The 22,937-nt window shown below is 51.9% G+C and overlaps 1 protein-coding gene across 2 annotated transcripts in view; it reads right to left on the bottom strand.

Moving 5' to 3' along the window:
• SLC23A2 (solute carrier family 23 member 2) overlaps positions 1-22,937 on the bottom strand; it is a 159,184-nt gene that overhangs the window by 111,399 nt on the left and 24,848 nt on the right. For both annotated transcript variants that reach the window (XM_029065392.2, XM_029065391.2), the window contains one exon: positions 9,428-9,467. The gene's annotated coding sequence lies outside the window, so the exon portion shown is untranslated. The remainder of the gene's footprint in view (positions 1-9,427; positions 9,468-22,937) is intronic.

Genomic DNA, 22,937 nt, shown 5'->3' with positions numbered 1-22,937 from the left:
ACAATTCAGCAACAGATAGAGACCGTCCCTGCCCAATGCCGGGCTCACGGTCTAATCGGGGGAGACGGACGGACAAAAACAAGACAACATAATGACGATAATAGTACAGTGCTCTGCGCAAACACAGCGCAAAAGAAATACAACTGATGGCCTTAATGACATTTAGAAAAGACCATCTGGCTTCGATTAACCCAACCTTAATAATAATAATAATATGGGTATCTGTTAAGCGCTTACTATGTGCCGAGCACTGTTCTAAGCGCTGGGGTAGACACAAGGGAACCTTCTGCGTCATAATAATGCTGATGGCATCTGTTAAGCGCTTCCCATGTGCCAAGCACTGTTCTAAGCGCTGGGAGGGAGAGAAGGTGATCAGGTTCTTCATTCATTCAATAGTATTTATTGAGCGCTTACTATGTGCAGAGCACCGGACTAAGCGCTGGGAACGAACAAGTCGGCAACAGATAGAGACGGTCCCCGCCCTCCGACGGGCTCACGGTCCAATCGGGGGAGACGGACGGACGAGGACGACGGCGATAGATAGAGTCGAGGGGAAGGACGTCTCGTAAAAACAACGGCAACTAAACAGAATCAACTAAATAGAATCATTCTTCCACATGGGGCTCCCAGTCTTCACCCCCATTTTCCAGATGAGGTCACTGAGGCCCAGAGAAGAGAAGTGACTTGCCCAAAGTCACCCAGCCGGCAAGCGGCGGAGCCGGCACTCGAACCCATGACCCCGGACTCCCAAGCCCGGGCTCTTTCCACCGAGCCACGCCGCGTCATCCTTCCCCTTGACTCTGTCCCGTTTAAGCAGGTGGTGTTCGCCCCACCCTCATCCCCAAGGCACTTCTGTCAAGATCCATAATTCATCTTTATACCCGCCTTCCCCTACAGCCGCTAATCTCCTCGAGGGCAGGGCCCGCCTCTACCCTCTCTGTTACAGTACAGTCAGTCAATCTTGTTTATCGCGTGCTGACCGTGTGCACGGCACTAAACTCAGAGGTTGGGAGGGTACACTCTTATGATAATGATAATTATGGGGCTCGCTATGTGCCAATCATTTTTCGAACAGTAATAATGATGGCATTTGTTAAGCGCTTACTACATGCCAAGCACTGTTCTAAACGCGGAAGCAGCGTGGCTCAGTGGAAAGAGGTCGGGCTTGGGAGTCAGGGGTCGTGGGTTCGAATCCCGGCTCTATCGCTTGCCAACCGTGTGACTTCGGGCAAGTCATTTAACTTCTCTGTGCCTCAGTGACCTCAGCTGTAAAATGGGGATTAAAACTGTGAGCCCCACATGGGACCACCTGATCACCTTGAATAGCCCCAGTGCTTAGAACGGTGCTTTGCACACAGGAAGCACTTAACAAATACCTCCATTAGTATTACACAGGGTAATGAGGTGGTCCCACGTGGGGCTCCCAGTCTTCATCCCCATTTTCCGAAGGAGGGAACTTAGGCACAGTGAAGTGACCTTCCCAAGGTCCCACATGGGGCTCACGGTCTTCATCTCCATTTTCCAGATGAGGTCAGAGGCCCAGAGAAGGGAAGTCACTTGCCCCAGGTCACACAGCAGACAAGTGGCGGAGGCGGGATTAGAACCCACCTCCTCTGACTCCCAAGCCCGGGCTCTTTCCGCTAAGCCATGCTGTTTCGCTGTTCTAAGCAATGGGGTAGAAAAGAATGATAACTGTGGTATTAATAATAATAATAATAATAATGTTGGTATCTGTTAAGCGCTTACTATGTGCCGAGCACTGTTCTGAGCGCTGGGGTAGACATAGAGGGATCAGGTCGTCCCACGTGGGGCTCACGGTCTTAATCCCCATTTTACAGATGAGGGAACTGAGGCACAGAGAAGTGAAGTGACTCGCCCACGGTCACACAGCCGACAAGTGGCGGAGCTGGGATTCGAACTCATGAGCCCTGACTCCAAAGCCCGTGCTCTTTCCACTGAGCCACGCTGCTTCCGAAAGCTTGCGCTTTGTTAAGCGCTTACTATGTACCAGGCACCACACTGAGCGCTGGGGGAGATACAAGTTTATCAAGTTGGACACAGTCCCTGTCATTCATTCAACAGTATTTATTGAGCGCTATGTGCAGAGCACTGTACTAAGCGCTTGGAATGAACAAGTCGGCAACAGACAGAGACGGTCCCTGCCGTCTGACGGGCTTAGGGTCCTGCATGGGGATTACAGTCGTGATCCTCATTTTACAAATGAGGGAACTGAGGCCCAGAGAAAGGAAGTGACTTGCCCAAGGTCACCCAGCAGACAGGTGGCGGAGCCGGGATTTGAACCCGTGACCTTCTGACTCCCAGACCCGGGCTCTACCCACTAGGCCACGCTGCTTTCCAGGACCTAAAGGCTCCTAGTAGAACTTCCCTTATTGATCGTGAATATCAGCTACCCACAGCCCCAACCTGTCTTCCCGGTTTCCAAACTGGCTGCCGCTTTTACCCACTGGGCACAATTGGTCGTAATAACTGCGGTATTTGTGAAGCGTTTACTACGTGCCGGGCACTGTACTAAGCGCTGGAGCAGCGTGGCTCAGTGGAAAGAGCCTGGGCTTCGGAGTCAGAGGTCACGGGTTCGACTCCCGGCTCTGCCACTTGTCAGCTGTGGGACTGTGGGCGAGTCACTTCACTTCTCTGGGCCTCAGTTACCTCATCTGTAAAACGGGGATTCACCGTGAGCCTCACGTGGGACAACCTGATCACCCTGTATCTACCCCAGCGCTTAGAACACGGCTCTGCACATAGTAAGCGCTTAACAAATACCAACATTATTATTATTATTAGAACAAGAGCATCAGTTTGGACACAGTCCCTGTCCCACCCGGGGCTCACGGCCTCGATCCCCATTTTACAAAAATGAAACCTGCTCAGAGAAAACCCGTGGTGTTTTCTTTTCCCATTTCAGGTGATGCTAATATTCATCCATTCAATCGTATTTATCGAGCGCTTACACTGTGCAGAGCCCTGTAGTGAACGCTTGGAAAGTACAATTTGGCAACAGAGACAATCCTTACCCAACAACATTTTTGTTTCCTCATTCATTTTTGTTTCTTTTTAGTCGTTTACTCTCGTTCACTCATTCGATAGCATTTATTGAGCGCTTACCGTGTGCAAAGCACTGTACTAAGCGTTTGGGAGAGGACAATAGACCACAAGGAGCCCACCACGAGCTCACGGTCCAGGGGGGAGACAGATGCGAATAGAAATAAATGCCGGGATCTATCCAGTTCTCTCCGTGGGTGGTGTGAGGCCGGGAGGGAGGAAGAAGGAAGGAGCGGCGCAGAAGGGAGAGGGAGAAGAGGAGAGGAGGGCGCAGTCAGGGAAGGCTTCCTGGAGGAGGTGGGCCTTCGATAAGGTTTTAAAGTGGGGCGAGAGGGATCGTGTGTGGGACCTGAGGAGGGAGGGCGCCCAGGCCAGAGGCGGGACGTGGGCCGGGGGGCGGCGGTGGGACGGGAGAGCCGGAGGCCCCGGGAGGAGGCGAGCGACGGCGGAGGAGCGCAGTGTGCGGCCCAGGGTGGAGGAGGAGGAGAGAAGGGAGGGGAGGCGGGAGGGGGCCGGGGGATGGACGGCTTAAAAGCCGACGGGGACCGGTTTCTGTCTGAGGAGGAGGTGGCCGGGCGACCACTGGAGGGTCTTGAAGAGAGGGAAGACGCGGCCCGAACATTTGGGAGGGAAAATGATCCGGTCAGCACAGCGGAGTCTGGACTGGAGCGGAAAGAGACAAGAAGGCCGGGAGGTCAGCAAGGGGGCTGAGAGAGTCACCAAGGCGAAAGAGGAGAGGCACTTGGATTAAAAAAACAAAGTTGGTATTTGTTAAGCGCTTACTCTGTGCAGAGCACCGTTCTAAGCGCGGGGGTAGATACAGGGTCATCAGGTTGCCCCACGTGGGGCTCACAGTCTTCATCTCCATTTTACAGATGAGGTCACTGAGGTGCAGAAGTGAAGTGACTCGCGCCCAGTCACATAGCTGACAAGTGGCAGGGCCGGGATTCGAACCCATGACCTCTGACTCCCAAGCCCGGCCTCTTTCCACTGAGCCAAGCCGTTTGGATACAGGGGAAAGGGCTGATTTTGGCCACGTTGTAAAGGTTGAACCGACAGGGTCTAGTGAGGGCTTGAATATGTGGGTGGAAGGAGACAGAGGGGTCAAGGATGACGCCAAGGTCAAGGGCTGGTGAGGCAAGAAGGACGGGGGTGACGGGAAAGTGAGCCGGAGGACGGGGTCTGGGTTGGAAGATAAGGAGCGCTCTTTTGGATGTGTTCCTTTTGAGGTGATGGGAGGACGTCTGGCTCGAAGGCAGGAGGTGATGATGATCATAATAATAATATTAGTATTTGTTAAGTGCTTACTATGTGCAGAGCACCGTTCTAAGCGCTGGGGGAGATACAGGGTCATCGGGTTGTCCCACGGGAGGCTCACAGTTAATCCCCATTTTACAGACGAGGAAATTGAGGCCCAGAAGTGAAGTGACTTGCCCACAGTCACCCATCTGACGAGTGGCAGAGCAGGGATTCGAACCCACGACCTCTGACTCCCAGGCCCAGGCTCTTGCCCGTGAGCTATGCTGCTTTTCCAATAATGTTGGTCCTTGTTAAGCGCTTACTAGGTGCACAGCACTGTTCTAAGTGCTGGGGGGAGATACGGGGTCATCAGGTTGTCCCACGTGGGGCTCCCAGTCTTCATCCCCATTTTCCAGATGAAGTCACTGAGGCCCAGAGAAGTGAAGTGACTCGCCCACAGTCACCCAGCTGCCAAGGGGCAGAGCCGGGATTCAAACCCATGACCTTTGACTCCCGAGCCCTGCCGCTTCTCCGCGGAGAGGGAGAGAGACCGGGGCTGGAGGCGGACATCGGGGCGCCACTCACCGAGAGCTAACGGTCGGAAAACGAGCGGCCGTAAAACGAGGATGATTAAAAACGAGGCCGTGCCGAGCACCGTGCTCATCGCCGGGCCGGATCCCGTGGGAGACGTTCCCGGGGCGGGGGGGAATTTAAACGCCCATTTTCCAGATGAAGGAAGAGGCAGGGAGAAGGCCTTGTCCAAGGTCGCGTCTGAGGTGATGCAACAGGGAAGCGGCAAAGCTGGGATTAGCTCCCACGTCCCACGAATTCCCGGTTGTGCTGCTGCTCTTCGGGCGGATTTGAATACTTGGAACGATCAGGGGACTTTCGCTAAGCGACAGGCGAAACGGAGCTTGTTCGGTCCCGGTGCCAAAACCTTCACGGCCCGAATCCTTATCTGCAACCACTCCCTCGGGGATTTCGACTGATCCCCTGACATTTTGAGGTCAGGGATAATAATAATTTGGTATCTGTTAAGCGCTTACTCTGTGCAGAGCACTGTTCTAAGCGCTGGGGGAGATACAGGGTCATCAGGTGGTCCCACGTGAGGCTCACAGTTAATCCCTATTTTCGAGATGAGGTAACTGAGGTCCAGAGAAGTGAAGTGACTCGCCCACAGTCACCCAGCTGACAAGGGGCAGGGCCGGGATTCGAACCCATGACCTCTGACTCCCAAGCCCGGGCTCTTTCCACTGAGCCACGCTGCATCCTACTAATTCCCTTGGACTCCCCCCAAGTGCTCACTACAGTGCCCTGTGTCTACTCCTAGAGGGCAGGGAGAGCGTCTACTAACTCTCCCAAGCGCTCAGCTCAGGGCTCTGCACACGGGGGGGCTTTCAGGTTCTTGAGGGCAGGGATGGTATCTACTAACCGTATTTAGTCTCCAAAAGTGCAATTCTCTGTACGCAACAGCCTGTCAGCTCCTTGAGTGAAAGGACGGCGCCTACTAAGGCTAACTGTCCTCTCTCAAGCGCTCAGCACAGCGTCCTGCGCACAGCGGACTTTCACTTGAAGGCAGGGATCTTGTCGATTCACTCTTTCATCCTCTCCCGTGTGCTCAATCCAGTGCTCGGCACACCGCAGACGCTCAGCTCCTTGAGGGCGGGGACTGCATTTAATGAAAATACTACTAATGATAACAATAATGGCATGTTAAGCGCTTACTAGGTGCCAGGCACTGTTCTAAGCGCCGGAGTGGATTCGAGCAAGTCGGGTTGGACACGGTCCCTGTCCCACGTGGGGCTCACAGTCTCCATCCCCATTTTCAGATGAGGGGACTGAGGTCCAAAGAAGTGAAGTGACCTCCCCAAGGTCACACGGCGGACAGGCGGCGGAGCCGGGATTAGAACCCACGACCTTCCGACTCCCAGGCCCGACCCACGAGGCCCTGTTGTTTCTCTACATCTACTAACTACTGTCCCCTCCCATGCTCTTTGCACATTCATTCTTTCAATCGGTCATATTTATAATAATAATAATAATAATAACGGTGGTATTTGTTACGTGCTTACTATGTGCACAGCACTGTTCTAAGCGCCGGGGTAGATACAGGGTCATCAGGTTGCCCCACGTGAGGCTCAGTCTTCATTCCCATTTTACAGATGAGGGAACTGAGGCACCGAGAAATGAAATGACTTGCCCACAGTCACACAGCTGACAAGTGGCAGAGCCGGGATTCGAACTCATGACCTCTGACTCTATGCTTGGGAGAGGACTGTGCCACAATACACAGACACGCTCCCTGCCCACAATGAGCTGAGAGTCTAGAGATTCAGCGTGGCTCAGTGGAAAGAGCCCGGATCTGGGAGTCAGAGGTCACGGGTCCGAGTCCCTGCTCCGCCACTCGTCAGCTGGGTGACTGTGGGCGAGTCACTTCACTTAACCTGCGTGACCTCGGACAAGTCGCTTCACTTCTCTGGGCCTCAGTTCCCTCATCAGGAAAATGGGGATGGACAGCGTGAGCCCCGGGTGGGACGGGGACCGGGTCCGACCCGACTGGCTGGTGTCCGCCCCGGCGCTCGGGGCAGTGCCCGGCACACAGTGAGCGCTCAACAAATACCACGGTCGATATTACTATCGTCATTACAGAGAGCACGGTGGGTGAATGACTTGCAGAAACGGATCAGACGGAGGACCGGGCGTTCAGTTATGTTAATGAAATAGAAAAAAAATTCCAATCTGACGCTCTAGACGGTTGGCAAGACCGCCCCGGGCCAAAATGGCTTTGCTTCAGATGATCCTGGGAGCTTGTGCGAACAGCTCCGAAACCTTCTCGTTCTCACCGTCCCGCCCGGAAGACCTCGGGACGAGGAAGTCGCCGGAACCCCACGCCGGAGAAAAAAAATCCCCTAATCAAGGGAGCAGCTCCTTTAATCTTATCACAGATAAGGTCTTCAAGCTCCTCTACTGCCAACCTCCTCCCCGGGCCTCCGGCTCGCCCGGCCCGCCGCCGCGGGTCGGCCCGCCTCCGGCCCGGAACGCCCTCCCTCCTCAGATCCCACACACGATCCCTCTCCCCCGCCTTCGAAGCCTTATTGAAGGCCCGCCTCCTCCAAGAAGCCTTCCCTGATTGCACCCTCCTCTCCTCTCCTCTCCTCCCGCTCCCTTCCGCGTCGCCCCGACCGACCCGCTCCCTTTCTTCCTCCCCCGTCCCGGCCCCGCACCCCTTAGGTCCACATCCCTCATTTATTGATTTCTTTTCATCTCTGCCTCCCCCCTTCGAGACTGTGAACCCACTGCCGGGCAGGGATTGACTCTCTCTGTTGCCGAATTATACTTTCCAAGCGCTTAGTACAGTGCTCTGCACACAGTCAGCGCTCGATGAATACGACTGCACGAACGAAGGAAGCCCCGATTCGCCACCCGAATCGCTCAAAGCCATCTACCCAAACTTCCGAGGGGGAGTTTACGACATTCCATGCTGTAATCCACGCTCCCAGAAAGAGCTGGGCCTAGCGGAGTCTGTCAGCTCTTTGACCTTCGGTGAGTCATTTTATCGTTCATTATCATTATTATTATTATTATTATCGTTCTGGGCCTTAGTTCCCTCATCTGTCAAATGGGGATGGAGACCGTGAGCCAGTTTGTCGGCTCTTCGACCTTGGGAGAGTCATTTCATCGTTCGTTATTATTATTATCACTATCGTTCTGGGCCTTAGTTCCCTCATCTGTCAAATGGGGATGAAGACGGTGAGCCAGTTTGTCGGCTCTTCGACCTTGGACGAGTCGTTTCATCGTTCATCATTATTATTATTATTATTATCGTTCTGGGCCTTAGTACCCTCATCTGTCAAATGGGGACGAAGACAGTGAGCCGGTCGGTCGGCTCTCTGACCTTGGGTGAGTGGTTTCATCATTCATTATTATTGTTATTGTTATCGTTCTGGGCCTCAGTTCCCTCAACTGTCAAATGGGGATGAAGACAGTGAGCCCCACTGTGGGACAGAGTGTGTCCAAACCGATTATCTTCACAGCCCAGTATCTGACACGATGGAAGAGCTTGAAGACCATAAAAGAAATATTTTAATGGTAATAATTATTGAGCGCTGACTGCTTGCAGAGCACTGTACTAAGCACTCGGGAGAGGACGATACAGCAAAGTTGGTGGACATGGTCCTACAAGAAATACACAATCCAGAAGGGGAAGCAGATATTCAAATTCACTGATTCATTCAGTCGACCGTATTTCTTGAGCGCTTACTGTGCCAAGCACTGTACTAAGCGCTTGGGACCGTACCGTGCAGCAAAAACAGACACTTCCCCACCGACGGGATATTAAGTATTCAAGAAAATACTTAATGATGATAATCACTGTGGTATTCGTTAAGTGCTTACTATCTGCCAGACGCTGTACAAAGCGCTGGGGTGGATGAAAGCAAATCGGGTTAGATACAAGTCCCTGTCCCACGTGGGGCGCGCAGTCTCAATCCCCATTTTACAGATGAAGAAACTGAGGCCAGAGCAGTGAAGCGGCTTACCCAGGGGTCACAGAGCATATAAGTGGCGGAGCCGGCATTAGAACCCATAGCCTTCTGACTCCCAGGCCCGGGCTCTATCCACCAAGCCATGCTTTCTGGTCATTCATTCAATTCTCTTTATTGAGCACCTACTGTGTGCAGAGCACTGTACCGTGCGCTAGGGAGAGGACAATAATATAACAATAATAATAATATTGTTGGTATTTGTTAAGCAATTACTATGTGCGGAGCACCGTTCTAAGCGCCGGGGTAGTCACTTCACTTCTCTGTGCCTCGGTTACCTCATCTGTAAAATGGGGATGAAAACTGTGAGCCTCACGTGGGACAACCCGATGTCCCTGTATCTCCCCCAGCGCTTAGACCAGTGCTCTGCACATAGTAAGCGCTTAAGGAATACCAACATTATTAACTTCTCTGTGACTCACTTACCTCATCTGTCAAATGGGGATGAAGACTGTGAGCCTCTCGTGGGGCGACCCGATGACCCTGTATCTCCCCCGGCGCTTAGAACAGTGCTCTGCACATACAAATACCAACATTATTATTTCCTTCCATCGGCCTCCCCTCTTCCAGTCTCCGCCAGTGCTTACCGTCTCTCTCCCTTGCTCTTCCTCTCCACCATGTTCTTCCCTAAAAGGGCAAAGAAGAGAAAAACGCTAAATCCATCTGTTCCCTTGAGATTCGGCCTTCTCGGCTGCCAGGTCCCGGGCCTAAATTGTTGACCCTCCCGGGGGGAGCTACAATTACCTACGGCAGGTGTCGTTCTAAATCCCCGTTCGTTAACGCGCTAAACAGGGATGATGATAATAATATTATTAGGGGATCAGTCTCCTCTCAACGTCCCCCACCCCACCTTAAAATCTGCCCAGGTGAATTTAGTCTGAATCCACAATTTTGGCCACGTTCTCACTGTGCAAAAACGCTCTGACAAACCGGGGGCAGGGACCGTGCCCACTGCTAATAACAGTCATGGCTTTTGCTAAGCGCTTACTATGTGCCGAGCACTGTTCTAAGCGCTGGGGAGGATACAAGGTCATCAGGTTGTCCCACGAGGGGTTCACAGTCTTCATCCCCATTTCACAGATGAGGCTCAGAGAAGTGAAGTGACTTGCCCAAAGTCAGAGAGCTGACAAGCGGCTGAGCCGGGATTTGAACCCACCACCTGGGACTCACTCGGACTCAGTGGAAAGAGCCCGGGCTTGGGAGTCAGAGGTCGCGGGTTCGAATCCCGGCCCCGCCACTTGTCGGCTGTGGGACTGTGGGCAAGTCACTTCGCTTCTATGTGCCTCAGCTACCTCGTCTGTAAAATGGGGATGAAGATCGTGAGCCTCACGTGAGACAACCCTGTATCTCCCCCAGCGCTTAGAACAGTGCTCTGCACATAGTAAGCGCTTAACAAATACCAAAAAAAAGACTCCCGAGCCCAGGCTCTTGCCACTGAGCCACACTGCTTCTCTGCTGCTTCTTACAATTATTACTACTGATGATGAGAATAAGTGTGGTATTTGTTAAGCGCTCACTATGTGCCAGGGACTGTATTAAGCGCTGGGGTGGCCACAAGCGAATTGGGTTGGACACAGTTCCCGTCCCTCATATCCCACGTGGGGCTCCCTGTCTCCATCCCCATTTTCCAGATGAGGGAACCGAGGGCCAGAGAAGTGAAATAATAATAATAATAATAATAATGTTGGTATTTGTTAAGCACTTACTATGTGCAGAGCACTGTTCTAAGCGCTGGGGGAGATACGGGGTCATCAGCTTGTCCCATGTGAGGCTCACGGTTAATCCCCATTTTACAGATGAGGGAACTGAGGTACCGAGAAGTTAAGTGACTTGCCCAAAGTCACGCAGCTGATAAGTGGCAGACCTGAGATTAGAACTCACAACCTCTGACTCCCCAGCCCGGGCCCTTTCCAGGAAGCCACGCTGCTTCTCTAATATAGGACTGATTGATTATACTCTTTTAGGATAGTGCTGGGCACAGGGTAAGCGCTCAATAAATATGATCGCCTGACTGACCGAGGTCTCCGAATAGGCCTCTGAGCGCGGCGACGTTTGTTTTTCCGTAGACAGGGACTTCAGAGAATAAAAATAACCCAACGTGAAGCAGTGCGGCTCAGTGGAGAGGGCCCGGGCTTGGGAGTCAGAGGTCATGGGTTAATAATAATAATAATAACGTTGGTATTTGTTAAGCGCTTACTATGTGCAGAGCACTGTTCTAAGCGCTGGGGTAGACACAAGGGAATCAGGTTGTCCCACCTGGGGCTCGCAGCCTTAATCCCCATTTTACAGATGAGGTCACTGAGGCCCAGAGAAGTGAAGTGACTCGCCCAAAGTCACCCAGCTGACAAGTGGCAGAGCTGGGATTCGAACCCATGATCTCTGACCCCAAAGCCCAGGCTCTTTCCACTGAGCCACGGGTTCGAATCCCAGCTCGGCCACTTGTCAGCTGGGTGACTGTGGGCGAGTCACTTCACTTCTCTGGGCCTCAGTGACCTCATCTGGAAAATGGGGATGAAGACTGTGAGCCTCACGTGGGACAACCCGATTCCCCTGTAAATCGACCGCAACGCTTAGAACAGTGCTCTGCACACAGTAAGCGCTTAACAAATACCAACATTATTATTATTAGAACAGCACTCGGCAGATAGTAAGCGTTTAACAAACACCGCCATTCTTACCGCTATTATTATATCACCTATTTCTACGTTGATTTAAAAAAAAAGACACTCTCAGAGCACCTTTTCCAAGGGCCCGTTGGGTTTGAACATCTGCGGGCAGATGCCAAAAAACTCGAATGGCACTCCATTCGTTCCTTCAATAGTATTTATTGAGCGCTCACTATGTGCAGAGCACTGTACTAAGCGCTTGGAATGGACAATTCGGCAACAGATAGAGACGATCCCTGCCCATCGACGGGCTCACAGTCTAATCGGGGGAGACGGACGGACAAAAACAATAGCAATAAATAGAATCAAGGGGACGGACATCTCATTAACATAAATAGGGTAATAAAAATATATACAATTAAGCGGACGGAACAATAGCGATAAATAGAATCAAGGTGATGGACATCTAATTGACAACATAAATAGGGTAATAAAAATCTAAAAACCAGCGGAGGAGCAGAGTGCTGAGGGGAGGGGAAGGGAGAGGGGGAGGAGCAGAGGGAAATGGGGGGGAAGAGGGCTTCGCCGAGGGGAGGTGAAGGGGGGCAGAGAGGCAGCGGTTACGCAAGGCTGGGGAAAGCAGACGGGTGGGTGAGATTATTCCCTACCTCTTCCCTGTTTTACCCCCGTGTCCTTAAAAATCCGACCCCACCGGAAAACGACTTCGGATCAGCGGGGCCCCACTCCAAAGAATCCGAGTCCGTACCCTCCGCGTCCGCGGGACGAACCGGCCCGTCTCGAAAGGCGTTCATTCCCATTTCTCCCTCGCGGAGGACAGGGATAAGTCACGTACTCGAAGCGATCGACACCCGAGATTCATTCGATCGTATTTACGGAGCGTTTACTATGTGCAGAGCACTGGACTAAGCGCTTGGAGCGTACAATTCGGCAACAGATAGAGACCGTCCCTGCCCACTGACGGGCTCACAGGAGATGAGGTTTTCTGGCTCGGTGACCTGACTCGAGTTGATCGGTCCTCCGAGAGAGACCAGAGAAATCCTCTTACCTCCGAACTACAGATTCCTCGCCGTCCCGAGCCGCTCCCCGCGGACTCTACGACGGTCGGGCCGAAACAGGGGGCGACCCCGTCCTTCCTTAAAACGTCTAGTGGAAGCGCGGAGGGAATTCCGGGCTTTCGAAGCCACGCGCTGGCTGACCATCATCGGACCGATCGATCGGCGGCCCCGTCTCTATTACACAACGGCCGCGGCGGGGTGACGAGGCTGACCGCCGCCTCTTCTTTTAATCTGCGATTTTCAGGAAACACCCTGTGGGTTTCTAAATTACCAACACGCTGGGGCCGTGGAACCCCAACTGAAGATCTACACTGCTCGATCCTCCAAGATCATAATAATAATAATGTTGGTATTTGTTAAGCGCTTACTATCTGCAGAGCACTGTTCTAAGCGCTGGGGTAGACACAGGGGAATCGGGTTGTCTCACGTGGGGCTCACAGTCTTAATCCCCATTTTACAGAGGAGGTAACTGAGGCACAGAGAAGTGAAGTGACTCGCCCACAGTCACACAGCTGACGAGTGGCAGAGCCGGGATTCGAACTCATGATCTCTGACTCCAGAGCCCGGGCTCTTTCCACCGAGCCACGCTGCTTCGTCCAAACCTCTCCGCGGCCTGACACCGCTGATTATCGTCACTGAAGCTGGATGTGGTGTCCATCAAGTGTTCGGGGACCTGTACCAAACCCCACTGTCTCCCCGAGACAAGGGGAAAATTGGGGGGCTCTAGCCCCGGCTCCGCCCCCTCATCTGCTGCGTGACCTCGCCTCACTTCTCCGTGCCTCAGTTTCCTCACCCGTAAAACCGAGGGTTGAGACGGGGAGCCCCGTGGTAGGCGGGGACTGCGTTCAAGCCCACCGGCCTGGATCCACCCCGGCGCTTAGTACAGTGCCTGGCACAGAGGAGGCGCTTCACAAATACCACAGTTAGTATTATGAGGAACAAAATTCAAATGAGGGGAGAGATTCCTCCGGCCTAGCTGCCTCTGAAGTCAGGCGAGATTTTTCGCCATGACCGCCGAATCGGTCGGTCAAGTTATCGAGGGCCCGGTGGGAGAGCCCGGGCCTGGGAGTAGGAAGGACCTGGGTTCTGATCTCGGCTCTGCCGCGTGTCAGCTGCGTGACCTTGGGCAAGTCATTTCACTTCTCCGGGCCTCAGTTCCCTCATCTGTAAAAAGGGGATGAAGACTGTGAGCCCCACGTGGGACAACCTGTTCACCTTGTATCTACCCCAGTGCTCGGCACATAGTAAGCACTTAACAAATATGAACATTATCATTAATAATCCCGGCTCTACCACCTGTCTGCTGCGGGGCCTTGGGGAAGTCGCTTTGCTTCTCTATGCCTCAGTTCCCTCATCCGTGAAATGGGGCTTGAGACGGTGAGCCTCATGTGGGCCGGAGCTCACAACCCGATTATTTTCTATAATAATAATAACAACAACAACAATGCTATCTGTTAAGCGCTTACAATGTGCCAGGCACTGTACTTAGCGGGTGGGGGGCGGGGGAGGATATAAGCAAATCGGGTTGAACACAGCCCCTGTCCCCCAGGGGCCTCACAGTCTCAATCCCCATTTTACAGATGAGGAAGCTGGGGCCCATAAGTCAAATGACTAGCCCAAGGTCACCCAGCGGACAAGGGGAGGAGCCGGGATTTGAACCCAGGTCCTTCGGAGTCCCAGGCCCTGGCTTCTGTATCCACCCCAGTGCTTAATTCAGTGTCTGGCACATACCGGTGCGAATCCCGGCTCCGCCACTTGTCACTGTGGGCAAGTCACTTCTCAGTGCCTCCGTTACCCCATCTGTAAAATGGGGATTAACTGTGAGCCTCCCGTGGGACCACCTGATGACCCAGTATCTCCCAATGCTTAGAACGGTGCTCTGCACATAGTAAGCGCTTAACAAATACCAACATTATTATTATTATTATTAAACAAATACCTCGCTTTTTTTTAAACTATTATTATTATTGGCAGTTCTCTGGGACCGGCAGAAATCAAATATTGTGGGGCAATCCTTACGCAATTACGCAGGAGATAAACTACCGACTCACAGGAATGTCTGAATATTTGAAAGAAACAAGGCCATTGGAGATTTCCTACTTGGACGGCTTCAGTCGAGCTGGGCTGGGCTGGGAGAGGGAAGGACAAGCAAAAATCGCTTCCTCCCCCCTTGAAGAACTGAGTGGAATTTTTCGGGAACGGTATTTGTGAAGGACGTTCTACGTGCCCGGCACTGTGCTAAGCGCTGGGGGAGACTTAGCGTCATCGGGAGGGACACGGTCCCCGTCCCACGTGGGGCTCAGAGCCTTCGCCCGCTTTCACAGACGAGGCAACCCGAAGCGGCGAGAAATGAAGTGACTTGCCCAGGGTCACCCAGCTGAAAGTAGCAGAGCCGAGATTATTAATAATAATAATAATAGTAATGTTGGGATTTGTTAAGCACTGACTATGTGCCAAACACTGCTCTAAGCACCGGATAGATACAAGGTGACGCCAGTCTTCATCCCCATTTTACAGATGAGGGAACTGAGGCACAGAGAAGTGAAGTGACTTGCCCAAGGTCACACAGCAGAAAAGCGGCTGCTACGAGAAGCTAAGCACATGAGAAAAGAGCCCGGGCTTGGGAGTCAGAGGTCGTGGGTTCTAATCCAGGCTCCTCCGCTTGTCTGCTGTGTGACTCGGGTGAGCCGCTTCGCTTCTCTGGGCCTCAGTGACCTCATCTGGAAAATGGAGATTAAGACCGAGAGCCTGACTAGGGGCCACGTGATGACCTCGTATCTACCCCCATGCTTCAAACAGTGCTTGGCACAGAGTAAGCGCTAAACAAATACCATCATTATTATCATTATTATTATTAATTACTCCCACTTAATTTCTGAGAAAACAGGAGAATGGCAAGAGCTAAGACCAGAATACCGATTTTCTCCCCTCTCCTCCCACTCCCTTTGGCGTTGGCCTCGAACCTGGCCTTTATTCCCGCCTCCCTCAGCCCCACGGCGCTTATAATAATAATTATGGCATTTGTAAGCGCTTACTACTTGTAAAGCACTGTTCTAAGCGCTGGGGACGATACAAGGTGATCAGGTTGCTCCCCGTGGAGCTCACAGTCTCTCCATCCCCATTTTCCAGATTGAGGTAACTGAGGCGCGGAGAAGTGAAGCGAACGTCACGCAGCCGAGAAGCGGCTAACCCGGGATTAGAACCCGTGACCTCAGACTCCCAAGCCCGGGCTCTTTGCACTGAGCCAGGCTGCTTCTGTCAGATATTTATTTTTATTAACGTCTGTCTCTCCCTCTAGACTGTCAGCTCCTCGTGGGCAGGGCATGTGTCCGTTTAGAGCCGTATTATCCTCTCCCCAGTGCTCTGCACACAGTAGGCGCTCCACACGGGACGCCCGAATGACTTCTCCTTTCTTGAGTTCGAGCCCGCAGCAGCGAAGCACGGCGGGACACGGGTCCTCTCCCAGATCGCCTCTGAGAGATAACCTCTGAGTAATCCGGTCCTGACCCTTTTCAAAACTTTCTTTCGAGACGCCACTTCCTATTTCCCCCTCCGAAAAACCCCCTGAGAAGCCTGAGGTCGGAAAGAGAAGTTGAGGGAGAAAAGAAACATTTAATTTGGCTGGAAAACGGGTCCCGCGCGGCGCCTGCCGAGCAGAAATCCAGAGGAAGAAAAGATCGTGTCGACGAATCACATGACGTGTAATTTCCGTATGAATCACACGCTCTCGAACCGGGGTGTTTTTAAAAAGCTGACCCTGAGTTTTGTAATGAACATAATACCCAATTTGAACAGCGGCCAATCCTCTTTAAAATCAACGTCGGATATGATTTCCCTGGAGCAAGACTAACACCTGGGTACCTGACCGGTGATTTCAATAAAAGACAGATTTTTTTGTTGTTGTTTTTATAGCTACGCATATAAGACCTACAAAAGGGGCTCAAAGTTTCCGCCATCGGCATAATTCCATTCGAACGTTAAAGATCGCCTGGATGCATAATTACACGTGGTTTATCCCTTAATTAAAATTCCAATCCACATAATTAGATCACTTGATTTCAAATAAACCGGGCTCTCAGAAAGACAAGTTTTTCTGGGTTCTGAGATCGGCTTCCCTCTTCTCACCAACTGCTTGTCCAACTGTCTCTGCAATAATAATAATACTAATGATGGTGTTTGTTAAGCGCTTACTGTGTGCCAGGCACCGTACTGAGCGGTGGGGTGAACACGGGTAAATCGAGTTGGACGCGGCCCCCGTCCCACGTGGGGCTCACGGTCTCCACCCCCAATTACGGAGGAGGGAACCGAGGCCCAGAGAAGTGAAGTGACTTCCTCAAGGTCACACGGCAGACAAGTGGCGGAGACTCCCGGGTCCGAGCTCTATCGACTACATCGCGCTGCGTCTCTAACGGATTCACATTTAATGATCCCGCATTTCTGTTTATGGCATTTGTTGAGCGCTAAAGCACTGTTGTAAGCATCAAGGCCAACAGGTCGTGCATGGGGCTGACGGTCCAAGCAGTAGGGAGGACGCGTATTGGACACCCGCTCGGCAGACGAGGGAACTGAGGCCCAGAGAAGTGAAGTGACTTGGTCAAGGTCAGAGAGAGGACAAGTGTCAGGGTCAGGATTAGAACCCAGATCCTCTGACTCAAAGGCCTGGGCTCTTTCCACTAGGCCACGCCGCTCCAGTTTGGTCCTGGGAGTCGGAAGGACCGGGGTTCTAATCTCCGCTCTGCCACGCCTGCTGTGTGTGACCTTGGGCGAGTCACTTCTCTGGGCCTCAGTTCTCTCACCTGGAAAATGGGGATGGAGACTGAGCCCCATTTGCTTGGATCCGCCCCAGCGCACAGTACAGTGACTGGCACCCAGTAAGCATCAAATAAATACCATAATCCTTATCCCCACGCTCGGAGAAAGAACATCGCGCTGGCTTTTCAAAGGGCGACCTGGGAGAGCGGCTTCCTCCCTTACTTAACCCGCCTGTAGCCCTGACGGTCCCACCGCCCTCGGTCCTGACGTGCCTTGGATTTTATTATTATTATTTATTAATATTAGTATTAGTATTTATTTTATTATTTTCCAACTTCTCTTTTCTGCTCAGGCGGTTCCTGGCAGAACCTTTCCGAAACCCTGGTTCCAACTGACCGCCGCCAAAACGAACCAAAAAAAGAAAAAAAAGGCGGGCTCGGGAGGTAGCCCCATCTGGCTTCGCGGATTCTTCGCGGAGAAGAAGAATGATGGCATTTAAGCACTTACTATGTGCCAAGCGCTGGGGGGGATACAAGGTCATCGGGTTGTCCCACGTGGGACTCCCAGTCTTCATCCCCATTTGACGGATGAGGGACCTGAGGCCCAGAAAAGTGAAGTGACTTGCCCACAGTCACCCAGCTGACAGGTGGCGGAGCCGGGATTCGAACCCATGACCTATGACTCCCAAACCCGGGCTCTCGCCACTGAGCCGCGCTGCTTCAAGTCTCCTGGACATACAAGGGTGGAACGTCTACTTCACTGTTCAAAATGATCCAACTCTTTATTGCTACGTAGGAGACACCCCCGCCAGGAGGCCTTCCCTGACTGCGCCCCCCTTTCTTCCATCCCCTCCCTCCCAGCCCCACAGTTCGATGCAATCGTACTTATTGAGCGCTTACTGTGTGCAGAGCACTGTACTAAGCGTTTGGGAGACTACGATCCAAGAACGGACAGGTCCCCTGCCCACGACGAGCTCACAGTCTAGACGTGGGTAGACAGACGTTAATAGAAATAAAAGAGATAAATGGGCAAATAAATTATCCATTCAATATTTACTGAGCGATTACTGTGTGCAGAGCACTGTACTAAGCAAACTACAGATATATACATAGCAGCACTTGTGTCCACAGCCTTATTCCCAAATGTCCAGTTATGTCCACGTAGAGAAGCAGCCTGGTTTAGTGGAAAGAGCCCGGGCTTGGGAGTCAGAGGCTGTGGGTTCTAATCCCGGCTACGCCACTTAACAGCTGTGTGACTCTGGGTAAGTCGCTTCACTTCTCTGTGCCTCGGTGACCTCATCTGTAGATGAGGATGAAGATCGTGAGCCTCATGTGGTACAACCTGATGACCTGCTATCTACCCCAGCGCTTAGAACGGTGCTTGGCACATATTAAGTGCTTAATACTATCATTATTATTATCATTATTATTATTAATAACCACCAACTCTGTTCTCTCCCAAGCACTGAGTACAGTTTTCTGGACCTCAGTTCCCTCATCTGTAATAACAATAATAATACTAAGTGTGGTATTTGTTAAGCTCTTCCTACGTGCCAGGACACTGTACTAAGCGCTGGGGTGGATCCCAGCAAATGGGGTCGGACCCAGTCCCTGTCCCTCGTGGGGCTCAGTCTCGACCCCCATTTTCCAGGTGAGGGAACTGAGGTCCAGAGTGACTTGCCCAAGGTCACGCGGCAGACAGATGGCGAGGCCCGGATTAGAATCCAAGACTCTCTGACTCCCAGGGCTGTACTCTACCCGCTAAGCCATGTGGTGTTCATTCATTCATTCATTCAAGAGTATTTATTGAGCGCTTACTATGTGCAGAGCACTGGACTGAGCACTCGGAATGTGCGATTCGGCAACAGATAGAGACCATCCCCGCCCATTGATGGGCTTACAATCTAATCGGGTGTTAAGTGCTTACTTTATGCCGACCACTGTACTAAGCGCTGGGGTAGATACAAGAGAAGCAGCATGACTCAGTGGAAAGAGCCCGGGCTTGGGAGTCAGAGGTCATGGGTTTGAATCCCGGCTCTGCCACCTGTCAGCTGTGGGACCGTGGGCGAGTCACTTCACTTCTCTGGGCCTCAGTTCCCTCATCTGTAAAATGGGGATTAACTGTGAGCCCCACGTGGGACCACCTGATGACCCTGTATCTCCCCCAGCGCTTAGAACGGTGCCCTGCACGTAGTAAGCGCTTAACAGATACCAACATTATTAGTATTATTATTATACGAGGTCATCAGGTCATCCTACATGGGGCTCCCAGTCTGAGAAGCAGCGGGGCTTAGTGTCTGCTGTGTGACTTTGGGCAAGTCACTTCACTTCGCTGTGCCTCAGTTCCCTCCTCTATAAAAGGGGGAATAACTGTGAGCCTCACGTGGGACAACCTGTTGATCCTGTATGTCCCCCAGTGCTTAGAACAGTGCTCTGCACATAGCAAGCGCTTATCAAACATTATTATTATTATTATTAATATTGTCATTAAAAACACTCCCCCCATGAGAGAGAATTAGTTTCCAGGAGGAATGATGAAAGAGTTACACCGGGATGTAACTCATGGAAAAGGAGGAACTGGTACGAAAATATTTACATTTGAGCTTATGACACAAACCTTGGAACGCAAAATCCCTGAATTATGAAACTTTTTAGTCAGAGTAACCTTACAAAATACTCTAAAACGGTAGGGTAGACAAATATTCGTCTTGAGTCAGAGCTGGCAGTGGCAACTCAGAGTCAACTTCCTCACCACGAGCAGAGCGCTCTCCCAAGTGCTTAGTACAATGTGGCTCAGTGGAAAGAGCCCGGGCTTGGGAGTCAGAGGTCTTGGGTTCGAATCCCAGCTCTGCCACCTGGCAGTCGGGTGACTGTGGGCAAGTCACTCCATTTCTCGGTGCCTCAGTGACCTCATCTGTAATACGGGGATGAAGATCGGGAGCCCCACGTGGGACAACCTGATTGCCCTGTACTTCCCCCAGCGCTTAGAACAGTGATCTGCACATAGTATGCGCTTAACAAATACCAACATTATTATTATTACAGTTCTCTGCATACAGTAACCACTCAATAAATACAACTGGCTGACTGTAACAAATAAGATTCAGGAAAAAAAAATGGTTACAGCTCAGGGAGGTGGAATAGTCTTTTTTTTTGTGGTTGCTTTTTATGGTATTTGTTAGGCACCGTACTAAGCGCTGGGGGGGGAATACAGGGTGAATACCGTACTTGTGCCCCGCGGGGCTCCCAGTCTTCATCCCCATTTCGCAGATGAGGGAACTGAGGCCCGAGAAGTAAAGCTTCTTGCCCCGGCAGGCAAGTGGTGGGGGCCAGTATTATCACTATTATTATTATTACTACTAGTAATGATAATAATTGTATTTACTGAGTGCTCACTGTGTGCAAAGCGCTGTACTAAGGACTTGGGAGAGTACAATATAAGACACTTCCCTGCCCGCAAAAAGCTTGCAGTCTAACGAGAGAGACGGACAATAATTAATATAAATAAATTACAGCATGGCTCAGTGGAAAGAACATGGGTTTGGGAGTCTGAGGTCCTGGGTTCTAATCCCGGCTCCGTAATTTCTCGGCTGTGTGACTCTGGGCAAGTCACTTCACTTCTCTGGGCCTCAGTTCCCTCGTCTGGAAAACGGGGGTGAAGCCTGGGAGCCCCACGTGGAACGGCCCGATCACCCCTGAGCTCGGAACAGTGCTTGGCACATAATAAGTGCTTAACAAATACCATCATTATTATTATTATTACAAATATTATAGATAGGGACATAGGTTCTGTGGGGCTGCGGAGGGGCGGAGAGGAAAGAGCCCAGACCTGGGAGTCAGAAGGACCTGGGTACTAAAACCGGTTCCGTAACTTGTCCGCTGTGTGACCCTGGCCAGGTCACTTCACTTCTCTGGGCCTCACTTTCCTCATCTGTATTATGGCGATCAAGACCTGGGCCTATGTGGGAGTGCGTCCAACCTAATCATCTTGTGACTACCCCAGCGTTTAGTAATAATAATAATAATGTTGGTATTTCTTAAGCGCTTACTCTGTGCAGAGCACTGTTCTAAGCCCCGGGGGAGATACAGGGGCATCGGGTTGTCCCACGTGAGGCTCACAGTTAATCCCCATTTTCCAGATGAGGGAACTGAGGTAAAGAGAAGTGACTTGCCCACAGTCACCCAGCGGACAAGGGGCAGAGCCGGGATTCGAACCCATGACCTCTGACTCCCAAGCCCGGGCTCTTTCCACTGAGCCACGCTGCCAATGATGATGGTATTTGTTAAGCGCTTACTATGCGTAGAGCACCGCTCTGAGCGCTGGGGGAGATCCAGGGGCATCAGGTTGTCCCACGTGGGGCTCCCGGTCTTAATCCCCATTTTAGGGATGAGGGAACTGAGGTAAAGAGAAGTGAAGTGATTTGCCCAAAGTCACCCAGCTGCCAAGTGGCAGAGCAGGGATTCAAACCCCTGACCTCTGACTCCCAAGCCTGGGCTCTTGCCACTGAGCCGCGCTGCTTCTCGAGTACAGTGCCTGGCACATAGTCAGGGCTTAACAAATACCATATAAAAAAAGAAAAAAGGCCGTCCGTGACTCTGACTTTCCACTTGACAAAACGGTTCGGTTTAGAATGAATTTTTTCCCCTCGGCGCCACCGATAAATACTGTTTGTCGGGGAGGGCGAGAGGAAAGAATGACGCGTCCGCGCTTGGAATTAGCAGGTAAGCGAGAGAGTCGGCCGGGGCCAAAACAGAGTTTTTCGGGTTTGATAGAAACCTGACTTGACTTACGATCCGATGATCCCATCATTACGATTCACTTAATTCAAGAAAATTGCTCTAACGGCTATTCAGAGAGAAGCAGCGCGGCTCAGTGGCCACACCCCGGGCTTGGGAGTCCGAGGTCGTGGGTTCGAATCCCGCCTCTGCCACTTACCGGCTGTGTGGCTTTGGGTAAGTCGCTTCACTTCTCTGTGCCTCAGCTCCCTCATCTGGAAAATGGGGATGAAGACAGTGAGCCCCAGCTGGGACAACCTGATTAGCCTGTACCACCCCCGGCGCTTAGAACGGTGCTGGGCACATAGTGAGCACTTAACGAGAACCATCGCTATTATATCCGTAGCTCTCGATATCTGCCCATGTGGAATCACCGGCTACTTTTCTCAGACAAAATTACGAGTTTGTTCCAATCGGGTTGGACGCCGCCCACTCTCCCACGTGGGGCTCACAGTCTTAATCCCCCTTTTCCAGATGAGGTAACTGAGGCCCAGAGAAGTGCGGTGACTTGCCCAAGGTCACACAGCAGAGAGACGGCGGAGCCTGGATTAGAACCCAGATCCTTCTGACTCCCAGGCCCGGGCTCTACCCACTGAGCGATGCTGCTTCATGATCCTTGCCCTCTGGTTTTTTGCGGTCTGCGTGCAGAGCACTGTACTAAGCACTTGGGCGAGTACAAAAGAGTTTCATTCATTCATTCAATCGTATTTATTGAGCGCTTACTGTGTGCAGAGCACTGTACTAAGCGCTTGGAAAGTACAATTCGGCCTTAAAGAGAGACGATCCCTACCCAACAGTGGGCTCGCAGCCTAGAAGATGGATTCCCCGCCCTCCAGGATCAATCGACCAATGAACGGCATTCGTTGAGCTCTCGATAATGATAATAAT

This window comes from Ornithorhynchus anatinus, chromosome 5 (genome assembly GCF_004115215.2).
Source record: "Ornithorhynchus anatinus isolate Pmale09 chromosome 5, mOrnAna1.pri.v4, whole genome shotgun sequence".
Taxonomy (NCBI): Eukaryota; Metazoa; Chordata; class Mammalia; order Monotremata; family Ornithorhynchidae; genus Ornithorhynchus; species Ornithorhynchus anatinus.
This window is presented reverse-complemented; position numbering and strand designations above follow the sequence as displayed.